Source organism: Polistes fuscatus, unplaced genomic scaffold, assembly GCF_010416935.1.
Source record: "Polistes fuscatus isolate 324 unplaced genomic scaffold, CU_Pfus_HIC Scaffold64, whole genome shotgun sequence".
Taxonomy (NCBI): Eukaryota; Metazoa; Arthropoda; class Insecta; order Hymenoptera; family Vespidae; genus Polistes; species Polistes fuscatus.
Window position 1 is genome coordinate 84,708 of NW_025113145.1, and position 14,571 is coordinate 99,278.

The window sequence follows — 14,571 nt, forward strand, 5'->3', positions numbered from 1 at the left end:
GGTTTTTTAAAAAAAATATAAAGTAGCTGTAAACATAAATATAATTTCTCAAAGACTAACTTTTTTAAAATTTTTTAAAATTGCCATTTTAAAGCTCTTTTAATGCCCAAAAACATGATGTTAAGCAAAAATATTGAAAATACATAGGGTGTCAAAAAAAAAGAAGTACTTTGTACTCAAAAACTTTAATAACTCCAAAAATAACAAATTCTAAAATAGTATAACATGGTCATTTTTAAGCTCTTTTAATGCTCTATAAACTGATTTAAAACCTAGACTTTAAAATATTAATTTTTCAAAAAAAAAAGAAGGATTCTGTACGACAAAAAACTTCAATACTCGATAAAAGCAAATTTAAAAATGTTTAATATTGTCATTTAATGCACTTAAATGCTTTAAAATCTTATACTAAACTTAAGTATTTAAACTTATAGGATTTCTAAAAAAAAAAAAAGATGATTACACTAATTTTTAATCTTCAACGACTAAACTTATTTATAAATGTTTTAAAATAGACATTGTAAAGCTCTTTTTTCAATGTAAAAAAACATGATTTTAAGCAAAATTATTTAAATACATAGGGTGTTACAACAAGAAAGGAGTATTTGTACTCAAAAAACTTATTAATTCCAAAAAATAACAATCTGAAAATGGTATAACAGTCATTTTTAAGCTCTTTTAATGCTCTATAAACTGATTTAAAACCTAAGTATTTAAAATATAGAGTTCAAAAAAAAAAGAAGGAATCTTTACCACAAAAACTTCAATTAACTCAATAACAAAGCAATTTTAAACAATGTTTTAATATTGCCATTTTCAATGCACTTTAAATACTTTTAAATCTTATACTTAAACTTAAGTATTTAAAACTTATAGGTTTCTTTAAAAAAAAAAATATAAAGTAGCTTGTAAACATAAATTATAATTTTTTCAGAGATTAAACTTGATTTTAAAATTTTTTAAAATTTGCCATTTTAAAGCTCTTTTAATGCCCAAAAACATGATGTTTAGCAAAATATTGAAAATACATAGGGTGTGCAAAAATAGAAGTTACTTGTACACAAAAACTTTAATATCCCGAAACGAACAACAAATTCTAAATGTTTGTATCATGGTCATTTTAAAGCTCTTTTAATGCTCTATAAACTGACTTAAAACTTAGTATTTAAAATATCTAGGGTTTTTAAAAAAAAGAAAGAAATCGTACACCAAAAACGTCAATTACTCGATAACAAACAATTTTAAAAAATGTTTTATATGTAATTTTAAAAGCTCTTTACATGCTTTAATATCTTATGTAAAACGTAGTATTAAAAAACTCATGGGTTTCTTTAAAAAAAAAAAATAAAGTAGCTGTAAACATAAATTATAATTTTTCAAAGACTAACTTATTTTAAAATTTTTTAAAATTGCCATTTTAAAGCTCTTTTAATGCCCAAAAACATGATGTTAAGCAAAAATATTGAAAATACATAGGGTGTCAAAAAAAAAGAGTACTTTGTACTCAAAAACTTTAATACTCCAAAAATAACACAACTTCTAAAATGGTATTAACATGTCATTTTTAAGCTCTTTTAATGCTCTATAAACTAATTTAAACCTAAACTTTAAATATATAATTTTTCAAAAAAAAAAGAAGGATTCTGTTACACCAAAACACTTCAATTACTCGATAACAAGCAAAATTTAAAAATGTTTTAATATTGTCATTTAATGCACTTTAAATGCTTTAAATCTTATACTAAACTTAAGTATTAAAACTTATAGGATTCTAAAAAAAAAAAGAAGATATTACACATAATTTTTAATTTCTCAAAGACTAACTTATTTTAAAATGTTTTAAAATTGCCATTTTAAAGCTCTTTTAATGCCCAAAAAACATGATTTTTAGCAAAATTATTTAAAATACATAGGGTGTAAAAAAAAGAAGTACTTTGTACTCAAAAACTTTAATAACTCCAAAAATAACAAATTCTAAAATGGTATAACATGGTCATTTTTAAGCTCTTTTAATGCTCTATAAACTGATTTAAAACTTAAGTATTTAAAATATATAGGGTTTTTAAAAAAAAGAAGGAATCTGTACACAAAAACTTCAATTACTCGATAACAAGCAATTTTAAAAATGTTTTTATATTGTCATTTTAAAGCTCTTTACATGCTCTAAAATCTTATGTTAAACTTAAGTATTTAAAACTTATAGGTTTTTTAAAAAAAAATATAAAGTAGCTGTAAACATAAATTATAATTTCTCAAAGACTAACTTATTTTAAAATGTTTTAAAATTACCAATTTAAAGCTCTTTTTATGCCAAAAAACAAGATTTCAAGCAAAATTATTTAAAATACATAGGGTGTCAAAAAAAAGAAGTACTTTGTACACAAAAACTTAAAAACTCCAAAAATAACAAATTCTAAAATGGTATACCATGGTCATTTTTAAGCTCTTTTAATGCTCAATAAACTGATTTAAAACTTAAGTATTTAAAATATATAGAGTTAAAAAAAAACGAAAGGAATCTTTAACCACAAAAACTTCAATTCTCCAATAACAAGCCAATTATAAAAATTTTTTATATTGTCATTTTAACCTCATAATCGCTCTAAAATCTTATGCTAAACTTAAGTATTTAAAACTTATAGGATTTCTAAAAAAAAGAAAGATGATTACACAAATTTTTAATTTCTCAAAGACTAACTTATTTCAAAATGTTTTAAAATGCCATTTAAAGCTCTTTTATGCCCAAAAGACATGATTTAGCAAATTATTTAAAATACATAGGATGTAAAAAAAAGAAGTACTTTGTACTCAAAAAACTTGAATAACTCAAAAATAACAATTCTAAAATGGTATACATGGTCATTTTTAAGCTCTTTTAATGCTCATAAACTGATTTAAAACTTAAGTATTTAAATATATAGAGTTCAAAAAAAAAAGAATGAATCTTACACAAAAACTTCAATTACTCAAAAACAAGCAATTATAAAAATTTTGTATATTGTCATTTTAAACCTCAGTAATCGCTCTAAAATCTTATGCTAAACTTAAGTATTTAAAACTTATAGGATTTTCTAAAAAAAAGAAAGATGATTACACATAATTTTTAATTTCTCAAAGACTAAACTTATTTTAAAATATTTTAAAATAGCCATTTTAAGCTCTTTTAATGTCAAAAGATAGATTTTAAAGCAAATTATTTAAAATACATAGGATTAAAAAAAAAGAAGTACTTTGTATACAAAACTTTAATAACTCCAAAAAAACAAATTCTAAAATGGTAATAACATAGTCATTTTTAAGCTCTTTAATGCTCTATAAACTGATTTAAAACCTAAGTATTTAAAATATATAATTTTTTTAAAAAAAAAAGAAGGAATCGTACACAAAAAACTCAATTACTCGATAACAAGAAATTTAAAAATGTTTAATATGTTATTTTAAAGATCATTAAATGCTCTAAAATCTTATGCTAAACTAAGTATTTAAAACTCAATAGGTTTTTTTAAAAAAAAATATAAAGTAGCTGTAACATAAATTATAATTTCTCAAAGACTAACTTCTTTCAAAATTTTTTAAATTGCCATTTAAAGCTCTATTAATGCCCAAAAACATGATGTTTAGGCAAAAATTGAAAATAAATAGGGTGTCAAAAAAAAAGAAGTACTTTGTACTCAAAAACTTTAATAACTCCAAAAATAACAAATTCTTGTAGGAGACGGTAAGCGTCGCCGTCTATCTTTTGGGTTTACTGACAAAGACGCTAGTTTGTTAGCATAGGGCGATAGGTATTGGTTAGAGTTTAAGTAACCTGATACAACGGACGAAATAAAGGACGGTGTGAATGCGACGAATGAATGCACGAGCGACAAAGAGTAGTGAGTATTGAGCGTTGTAAGAGAGAGGATCTGCGTTTTGTAATAACGATTAGAAATTTAATAAAACTGTTTTTCCCATTAAAAATCCTACAAAATTGGGGGCTCAGCCGGGATTGAAGAGCTACAGCGTGCGAAGAGTAGGATTGCGGAAAAACAACAGCGAATACTTGCGATAGGCGAAATTGTGTGAACTTTTGCGATAGTGAATTGGTGTGAACCTTTGATAGTGAAGAATTAGCGTTGAACAGCGTGACAGAGAGTCGTGTGTGCGAAACAGTATAGAAGAAGAAAAAATCATGAGCGACGTACGTAAAGCGCCTTCGGAATTTTTGGTATCGGAATTGAAGGAGAAGTTGGCAGCTTTGGGACTTGCCACGACAGGTGTTAAAAGCGAGTTGATAGCCCGCCTTATGGAAGCTGATCCATCGGGAAATTGGGTAATAGGAGACAGTATTGCGAGGAGGGATGTCGAAGAAACGCGGAACACAACCGTAGCCGCGGTGAGTGAGAGTATAGATGAGCTTGCGCTTTTAAGACGAGAGATGGAAATCTTTCGAAAAGAGAAAGAGATAGCGGAACGAGAAGTAGAACTAGCGCGGAAGGAAATAGAGATCCTGCGAAGGACACAAAGTCCTGCTATTGGTCAGTCGTACGGGTTGGAAGAGGCGAACCGGCCACCTGCGCAAACGGAGATAAATAAATTATCTTTAAAAGCTGTTACTGAATTGATTGGATACTTTGAAGGGGAGGCAGATGAGTTTACAATATGGGAAGACCACGTAAACTACCTGCGTGACATGTATCATTTGACCGAAGACCAGGCGAAAGTGATGATCGTACAGCGTTTAAAGGGGCGAGCGTTAGAGTGGTTTAGATCGCGGAGAGAATACCTGCATCTCACAGTGGATGAACTTTTAGTTGAGTTGCGAAAAATGTTCCATCAGCGAATCAGCAAGATGACCTTGCGAACGAGGTTCCAGGAACGTGTTTGGAAGCGTGACGAGTCTTTTAGCGATTACTTCCATGAGAAGATCATATTAGCGAACCGGATAGAGATCGACGAGGAAGAAATGATCGAATTCGTCATCGCTGGGATACCAGATCAATCGCTACGAGATCAAGCAAGGGTGCATGGTCATAAAAGGAAGGTCCCTTCTGAGCGCGTTCGAGCATATATCGCTACAAGGACGCCCGCAACAGGCGAAGATGGATAACTCGACGACACGTCAAGCAACATAGACGCTAGCGTAGAAGAAAGATAAATAGCGTATCAGATAACCGTTTGAGGTGCAAAAATTGCGGTGCGATGAGTCATTTTAGCGAGGAATGCCCATATAAGAGTAGAGGTACGAAGTGCTTCGAATGTAGGAATTTGGTCATATCGCGGTTAATTGCCCTAGAAACCGTATTACTAACAAAGATTCATGTAGTATCTCGCGATCGGTGCGTGGTAAGTATTACAAAGAAGTAGTAATAAATGGTCAGAAAATCGACGCGCTAATCGATACCGGAAGCGATATATCTCTAATGCGAGCCACACAATACATACAAATAGGATCGCCTAGATTGAAACCGAATGAGATCAGATTTCGTGGAATAGGCTCGGAGGACAATAAAACGTTAGGGGAATTCTTTGCGGGTATTGAGATTGATGGTAATCAATATACCATTGAAATTTCCGTGGTACCCGATACATTGATGCAGCATGCTGTTTTGATAGGAACTGATTTCTTAGATACGGTGGATATTAATATTAGAAAGGGAAAAATTGCAATTAGCAAACCGTCGGGAAGCGGGGAGAACAGCGAGGAAGTAGTCGAAATCTTAAAGATAGACTGTGTATATGATACGAATGAGCTAGATCTGTCGCACATTCCGTCGAGTGAGCATAAAAAATTGGTAGTAGACTTGATAGTAACTATAATCCGGTGAAAGTGCGTGATGTTGGTGTTAAAATGAGTTTGATGCTAAAAGACGAAGAGCCAGTTTATCAGCGGCCAAGACGTTTACCTCCGTCGGAAAGGCAGGAGGTAGAGAATCACATCAGTGATTGGTTATCTAGCGGTATTATTCAACCATCGTTATCTGAGTACGCGAGTCCGGTTGTACTAGTAAAGAAAAAGGACGGTGGTACAAGGCTCTGCGCGGACTACCGAAAGATAAATAAGAAAATAGTGAAGGACCGTATCCGCCTCCGTTGATTGACGATCAGTTGGACGCGCTTCAGAATGCAAATATTTTTAGTACGTTGGATTTGAAAAACGGGTTTTTCCATGTACCATTGGAACCGGAAAGCAGAAAATACACATCGTTTGTGGTTTGTGATGGGCAATACGAATTTTTATACGTGCCGTTTGGTTATGCAATTCCCCCGCAGTTTTTCAAAAAGATCGCGATGAACTCAGAGATGCTGTTCGAGACCAGTTGCAGAAAGTGCAGCGGGAAAATATAAAAACATATAAGAAACGACGTAAGAAAGCAAAACGATATAACGAAGATGACTTGGTGGCAATCAAGCGAACGCAATTGGCACCAGGCTTGAAGCTGGCATCGAAACTCGGGTCCGTATCAGATAATAAAAGCCTTGCGTAATGATCGATATGTGGTGCGTAAGGTAGGCGAATCGGAGGGCCCTTTACAAACTTCTACATCGGCGGATCACATGAAACCGTGGGTCGAAAGTATAAACGTCGGATTGAGTGATAGTGAGTCGAGTGACGATTAGTGATTATTGTGGCAGACGTGTAAATGGATATGAGTAAATGGAATTGATGCGAATGAATGAATGTGAAACGAAACGGTATTGAGGACAGATACCGCTGCAGAATGGCCGAGTGTAGGAGACGGTAAGCGTCGCCGTCTTATCTTTTGGGTTTACTGACAAAGACGCTAGTTTGTTAGCATAGGGCGATAGGTATTGGTTAGATTTTAAGTAACCTGATACAACGGACGAAATAAAGGACGGTGTGAATGCGACGAATGAATGCACGAGCGACAAAGAGTAGTGAGTATTGAGCGTTGTAAGAGAGAGGATCTGCGTTTTGTAATAACGATTAGAAATTATAATAAAACTGTTTTGCCATTAAAAATCCTACATTCTAAATGGTATTACATGGGCATTTTAAGCTCTTTTTAATGCTCTATAAACTAATTTAAACCTAAGACTTTAAAATATATTTTTCAAAAAAAAAAGAAGGATTGCTGTGCACAAAAAACTTCAATACTCGATAACAAGCAAATTTAAAAATGGTTTAATATTGTCATTTTAAGCACTTTAAATGCTTTAAAATCTTATACGAAACTTAAGTATTTAAAAACGTATAAGGAAGCCTGTGTGTAGAAAAAGAGAGTGATTACAACATAGTTTTAATTTCTCAAGACTAACTTATTTCAAAATGTTTTAAAAATTGCCATTTTAAAGTCTTTTTTAATGCCCAAAAGACATGATTTATAGCAAAATTATTTAAAATACATAGTGATGTAAAAAAAAAGAAGTACTTTGTACTCAAAACTTTAATAACTCCAAAAATAACAAATTCTAAAATGGTATTACATGTCATTTTTAAGCTCTTTTAATGCTCTATAAACCTGATTTAAAACTTACGTATTTAAAATATATAGGTTTTTAAAAAGAAGGAATCTGTACACAAACCTTCAATTACTCGATAACAAACAATTTTAAAAATGTTTTTATATTGTCATTTTAAAGCTCTTACATGCTTTAATATCTATGTAAAAACTTAAGTATAAAAACTCATGGGTTTTTTAGAAAAAATAATAAAGTAGCTGTAAACATATGTTATAATTTCTCAAATACTAACCTATTTTAAAATGTTTTAAAATAGCATTTTTAAAGCTCTTTTAATGTAAAAAATCATGATTTTTAGAGCAAAATTATTGAAAATACATAGGGTTAAACAAAAATTGGAGTACTTTGTACTCAAAAACTTTAATAACTCCAAAAATAAACTAATTCTAAAATGGATAACATGGTCATTTTTAAGCTTTTTTAATGCTCTACAAACCCGAGTTAAAACTAAGTATTTTAAAATATCGAGAGAGTTTTTAAATAATTAAAAGGACTGTACACAAAACTTTATTACTCGATAACAAGCAATTTTAAAAATGTTTTTATATTGTCATATTAAAGCATTTACAGTTCTAAATCCTTATGTTAAGCTTAAGTATTTAAAACTTATAGGTTTTCTTAAAAAAAAAGAAAGGAAGCTTACACATAAATTATAATTTTCAAAGTCAACTTATTCAAAATGTTTTAAAATAGCTATTTGAAAGCACTTTTAATGCCCAAAAACATGATGTAAGCAAAAATATTGAAAATACATATGGTGTCAATAAACGAAGTACTTTGTACTCAAAACTTTAATAGCCTCCAAAAAAACAAAATTTTAAAATGGGATAACATGGTCATTTTTAAGCTTTTTAATGCTCTACAACCCGATTTTAAACTTAAGTATTTAAAATGTAGAGAGACTTTAAATTGAAGGAATCTGTACACAAAAATTCAATTACTCGATAACAAGCAAATTAGAAAATGTTTTATATTGTCATTTTAAAGCTCTTAAAATGCTTTAATCTTATGCTAAACTAAAGTATTTAAAACTTATAGGTTTCTTTAAAAAAAAAAATATAAGTAGCTGTAACATAAATTATAATTTTTCAAAGACTAACTTATTTTAAAATTTTTTCAAAATTGCCATTTTTAAAGCTCTTTAATGCCCAAAAACATGATGTAGCAAAAATATTGAAAATACATAGGGTGTCAAAAAAATAGAAGTACTTTGTACAAAAACTTTAATATCCCGAAAACGAACAAATTCTAAAATGTTGTATCATGGTCATTTTAAAGCTCTTTTAATGCTTTACAACTTGATATAAAACTTAAGTATTTAAAATATATAATTTTTTTAAAAAAAAAAAAGAAGGATTCTGTACACAAAAACTTTATACTCGATAACAAGCAATTTAAAAATGTTTTTATATTGTCATTTTAAAGCTCTTTACATGCTCTAAAAACTTATGTGAAACTTAAGTATTTAAAATTTATAGGTTTTTTAAAAAAAAATATAAAGTAGCTGTAAACATAAATTATAATTTCTCAAAGACTAACTTATTTTAAAATGTTTTAAAATTACCAATTTAAAGCTCTTTTTATGCCAAAAAACATGATTTAAACCAAAATTATTTAAAATACATAGGGTTTCAAAAAAAAGAAGTACTTTGTACTCAAAAACTTTAATAACTCAAAAACTAACAAATTCTAAAATGGTATTACACGGTCATTTTTAAGCTCTTCTAATGCTCTATAAACTGATTTAAAACTTAAGTATTTAAAATATATAATTTTTTTAAAAAAAAGAAGGTATCTTTACACAAAAACTTCAATACCTCGATAACAAGCAATTTTAAAAATGTTTTTATATTGTCATTTTAAAGCTCTTTACATGCTCTAAAATCTTATGTTAAACTTAAGTATTTAAAACTTATAGGTTTTTTAAAAAAAAATATAAAGTAGCTGTAAACATAAATTATAATTTCTCAAAGACTAACTTATTTTAAAATGTTTTAAAATTACCAATTTAAAGCTCTTTTTATGCCAAAAAACATGATTTTAAGCAAAATTATTTAAAATACATAGGGTGTCAAAAAAAGAAGTACTTTGTACACAAAACTTAAAAACTCCAAAAATAACAAATTCTAAAATGGTATACCATGGTCATTTTTAAGCTCTTTTAATGCTCAATAAACTGATTTAAAACTTAAGTATTTAAAATATATAGAGTTTAAAAAAAAAAAGAAGGAATCTTTACACAAAAACTTCAATTACTCAATAACAAGCAATTATAAAAATTTTTTTATATTGTCATTTTAAACCTCATTAATCGCTCTAAAATCTTATGCTAAACTTAAGTATTTAAAACTTATAGGATTCTAAAAAAAAAAAAGAAAGATGATTACACATAATTTTTAATTTCTCAAAGACTAACTTATTTCAAAATGTTTTAAAATTGCCATTTTAAAGCTCTTTTAATGCCCAAAAGACATGATTTATAGCAAAATTATTTAAAATACATAGGATGTAAAAAAAAAGAAGTACTTTGTACTAAAAACTTTAATAACTCCAAAAATAACAAATTCTAAAATGGTATAACATGGTCATTTTTAAGCTCTTTTAATGCTCTATAAACTGATTTAAAACTTAAGTATTTAAAATATATAGAGTTTAAAAAAAAAAGAAGGAATCTGTACACAAAAACTTCAATTACTCGATAACAAGCAATTATAAAAATTTTTTTATATTGTCATTTTAAACCTCATTAAATGCTCTAAAATCTTATGCTAAACTTAAGTATTTAAAACTTATAGGATTTCTAAAAAAAAAAGAAAGATGATTACACATAATTTTTAATTTCTCAAAGACTAACTTATTTTAAAATGTTTTAAAATAGCCATTTTAAAGCTCTTTTAATGTCAAAAAACATGATTTTAAGCAAAATTATTTAAAATACATAGGGTGTCAAAAAAAAAGAAGTACTTTGTACTCAAAAACTTTAATAACTCCAAAAATAACAAATTCTAAAATAGTATAACATAGTCATTTTTAAGCTCTTTTAATGCTCTATAAACTGATTTAAAACCTAAGTATTTAAAATATATAATTTTTTAAAAAAAAAGAAGGAATCTGTACACAAAAACTTCAATTACTCGATAACAAGAAAATTTAAAATTTTTTAATATTGTTATTTTAAAGATCATTAAATGCTCTAAAATCTTATGCTAAACTTAAGTATTTAAAACTCATAGGTTTTTAAAAAAAAATATAAAGTAGCTGTAAACATAAATTATAATTTCTCAAAGACTAACTTATTTCAAAATTTTTAAAATTGCCATTTTAAAGCTCTTTTAATGCCAAAAAACATGATGTTAAGCAAAAATATTGAAAATACATAGGGTGTCAAAAAAAAAAAGTACTTTGTACTCAAAAACTTTAATAACTCCAAAAATAACAAATTCTAAAATGGTATTACATGGTCATTTTTAAGCTCTTTTAATGCTCTATAAACTGATTTAAAACCTAAGTATTTAAAATATATAATTTTTTCAAAAAAAAAAGAAGGAATCTGTACACAAAAACTTCAATTACTCGATAACAAGCAAATTTAAAAATGTTTTAATATTGTCATTTTAATGCACTTTAAATGCTTTAAAATCTTATACTAAACTTAAGTATTTAAAACTTATAGGTTTTCTAAAAAAAAAAGAAAGATGATTACACATAAATTTTAATTTCTCAAAGACTAACTTATTTCAAAATGTTTTAAAATTGCCATTTTAAAGCTCTTTTAATGCCAAAAAACATGATTTTAAGCAAAATTATTTAAAATACATAGGGTGTAAAAAAAAAGAAGTACTTTGTACTCAAAAACTTTAATAACTCCAAAAATAACAAATTCTAAAATGGTATTACATGGTCATTTTTAAGCTCTTTTAATGCTCTATAAACTGATTTAAAACTTAAGTATTTAAATATATAGGGTTTTTAAAAAAAAGAAGGATCTGTACAACAAAACTTCAATAGCGATAACAAAACTTTTAAAAATGTTTTTATATTGTCATTTTAAGCTCTTTAATGCTTTAATATCTTATGTAAAACTTAAGTATTAAAACTCATGAGTTTTTTAGAAAAAATATAAAGTAGCTGTAAACAATATGTTATAATTTCTCAAATACGAACCTATTTTAAAATGTTTTAAAATAGCCATTTAAAGCTCTTTTAATGTAAAAAATCATGATTTTAAGCAAAATTATTGAAAATACTAGGGTAACAAAAAAATTGGAGTACTTTGTACTCAAAACTTTAATAACTTCAAAAATAACAAATTCTAAAATGGTATAACAGGTATTTTTAAGCTTTTTAATGCTCTACTAACACCCGATTTTAAACTTAAGTATTTAAATATAGAGTTTTTTTAAATTAAAGGAATCTGTACACAAAAACTTCATTTACTCGATAACAAGCTTTTAAAAATGTTTTTATATTGTCATTTTAAAGCACTTTACATGTTCTAAAATCTTATGTTAGCTTAAGTATAAAACTTATAGGTTTTTTCTTAAAAAAAAAAAAGAAAAGCTTACACATAAATTATAATTTTTCAAGTCTAACTTATTTCAAAATGTTTTAAAATAGCTATTTTAAAGCACTTTTAATGCCCAAAAACATGATGTTAAGCAAAAATATTGAAAATACATAGGGTGTCAAATAAAACGAAGTACTTTGTACTCAAAAACTTAAATAGCTCCAAAAAAACAAATTTTAAAATGGTATAACATGGTCATTTTTAAGCTTTTTTAATGCTCTACAACCCGATTTAAAACTTAAGTATTTAAAATATATAGAGTTTTTTAAATTGAAAGGAATCTGTACACAAAAATTTCAATTACTCGATAACAAGCAATTATAAAAATGTTTTTATATTGTCATTTTAAAGCTCTTTACATGCTTTAAAATCTTATGCTAAACTTAAGTATTTAAAACTTATAGGTTTCTTAAAAAAAAAATATAGTAGCTGTAAACATAAATTATAATTTCTCAAAGACTAACTTATTTTAAAATTTTTTAAAATTGCCATTTTAAAGCTCTTTTAATGCCCAAAAACATGATGTTTAGCAAAAATATTGAAAATACATAGGGTGTCAAAAAAATAGAAGTACTTTGTACACAAAACTTTAATATCCCGAAAACGAACAATTCTAAAATGTTGTATCATGGTCATTTAAAGCTCTTTTAATGCTTTAACAACTTGATATAAAACTTAAGTATTTAAAATATAGATTTTTTAAAAAAAAAAGAGGATTCTGTACACAAAACTTTAATTACCGATAACAAGCAATTTTAAAATGTTTTATATTGTCATTTTAAAGCTCTTACATGCTCTAAAAACTATGTGAAACTTAAGTATTTAAAATTATAGGTTTTTAAAAAAAATAAAGTAGCTGTAAACATAAATTAAAATTTCTCAAAGACTAACTTATTTTAAAATGTTTAAAATTACCAATTTAAAGCTCTTTTATGCCAAAAAACATGATTTAAACCAAAATTATTTAAAATACATAGGGTTTCAAAAAAAGAAGTACTTGTACTCAAAAACTCAATAACGCAAAAAACTAACAAATTCTAAAATGGTATTACACGGTCATTTAAAAGCTCTCTAAGGCAGCTATAAACTGATTTAAAAAATTAAGTATTTAAAATATATAATTTTTTTTAAAAAAAAAGAAGGTATCGTACACAAAAACTTCAATAACTCGATAACAAGCAATTTAAAAATGTTTTTATATGTCATTTTAAAGCTCTTTGTACATGCTCTAAATCTTATGTAAAACTTAAGTAATAAAACTCATAGGTTTTTTAAAAAAATATAAAGTTGCTGTAAACATTAATTATAATTTCTCAAAGACTAACTTATTTTAAAATGTTTAAAATTACCATTTAAAGCTTTTTTATGCCAAAAAACAAGATTTCAAGCAGAAATTATGTAAAATACATAGGGTGTCAAAAAAAAAGTACTTTGTACACAAAACTTAAATCTCCAAAAATAACAATATTCTAAAATGGTACCATGGTCATTTTTAAGCTCTTTTAATGCTCAATAAACTGATTTAAAACTAAAGTATTAAATATATAAGTTAAAAAAAAAAAGAAGAAGATCTTTACACAAAAACTTCAATACTCATAACAAGCAATTAAAAATTTTTTATATTGTCAGTTTTAAACCTCATTAATCGCTGCAAATCTTATGCTAAACTTAAGTATTTAAAACTTATAGGATTTCTAAAAAAAAAGAAAGATGATTACACACATATTTTTAATTTCTCAAAGACTAACTTATTTCAAAATGTTTTAAAATTGCCATTTTAAAGCTCTTTTTATGCCAAAAACATGATTTAAACCAAAATTATTAAAATACATAGGTTTCAAAAAAAAGAAGTACTTTGTACTCAAAAACTTCAATAACGCAAAAACTAACAATTCTAAAATGGTATTACACGGTCATTTTAAAGCTCCTCTAATGCTCTAAAACTGATTTAAAACTTAAGTATTTAAAATATATAATTTTTTTAAAAAAAAAGAAGGTATCTGGTACACAAAACTTCAATAACTCGATAACAAGCAATTTTAAAAATGGTTTTTAATTGTCATTTTAAAGCTCTTTACATGCTCTAAATCTATATGTAAAACTTAAGTATAAAAATCTAGGTTTTTTAAAAAAAATATAAGTTGCTGTAAACATTAAGTTATAATTTCTCAAAGAATAACTTTTTAAAATGTTTTTAAAATTACCAATTTAAAGCTTTTTTATGCCAAAAAAACAATATTTCAAGCAAAATATGTAAAATACATAGGGTGTCAAAAAAAAGTACTTTGTACACAAAACTTAATCTCCAAAATAACAAATTCTAAAATGGTATACCATGGTCATTTTAAGCTCTTTAATGCTCAATAAACTGATTAAAACTTAAGTATTTAAATATATAGAGTTAAAAAAAAAAAAAGGAATCTTTACACAAAAACTTCAATTACTCATAACAAGCAATTATAAAAATTTTTTTATATGTCATTTAAACCTCATTAATCGCTCTAAAATCTATGCTAAACTTAAGTATTTAAAACTTATAG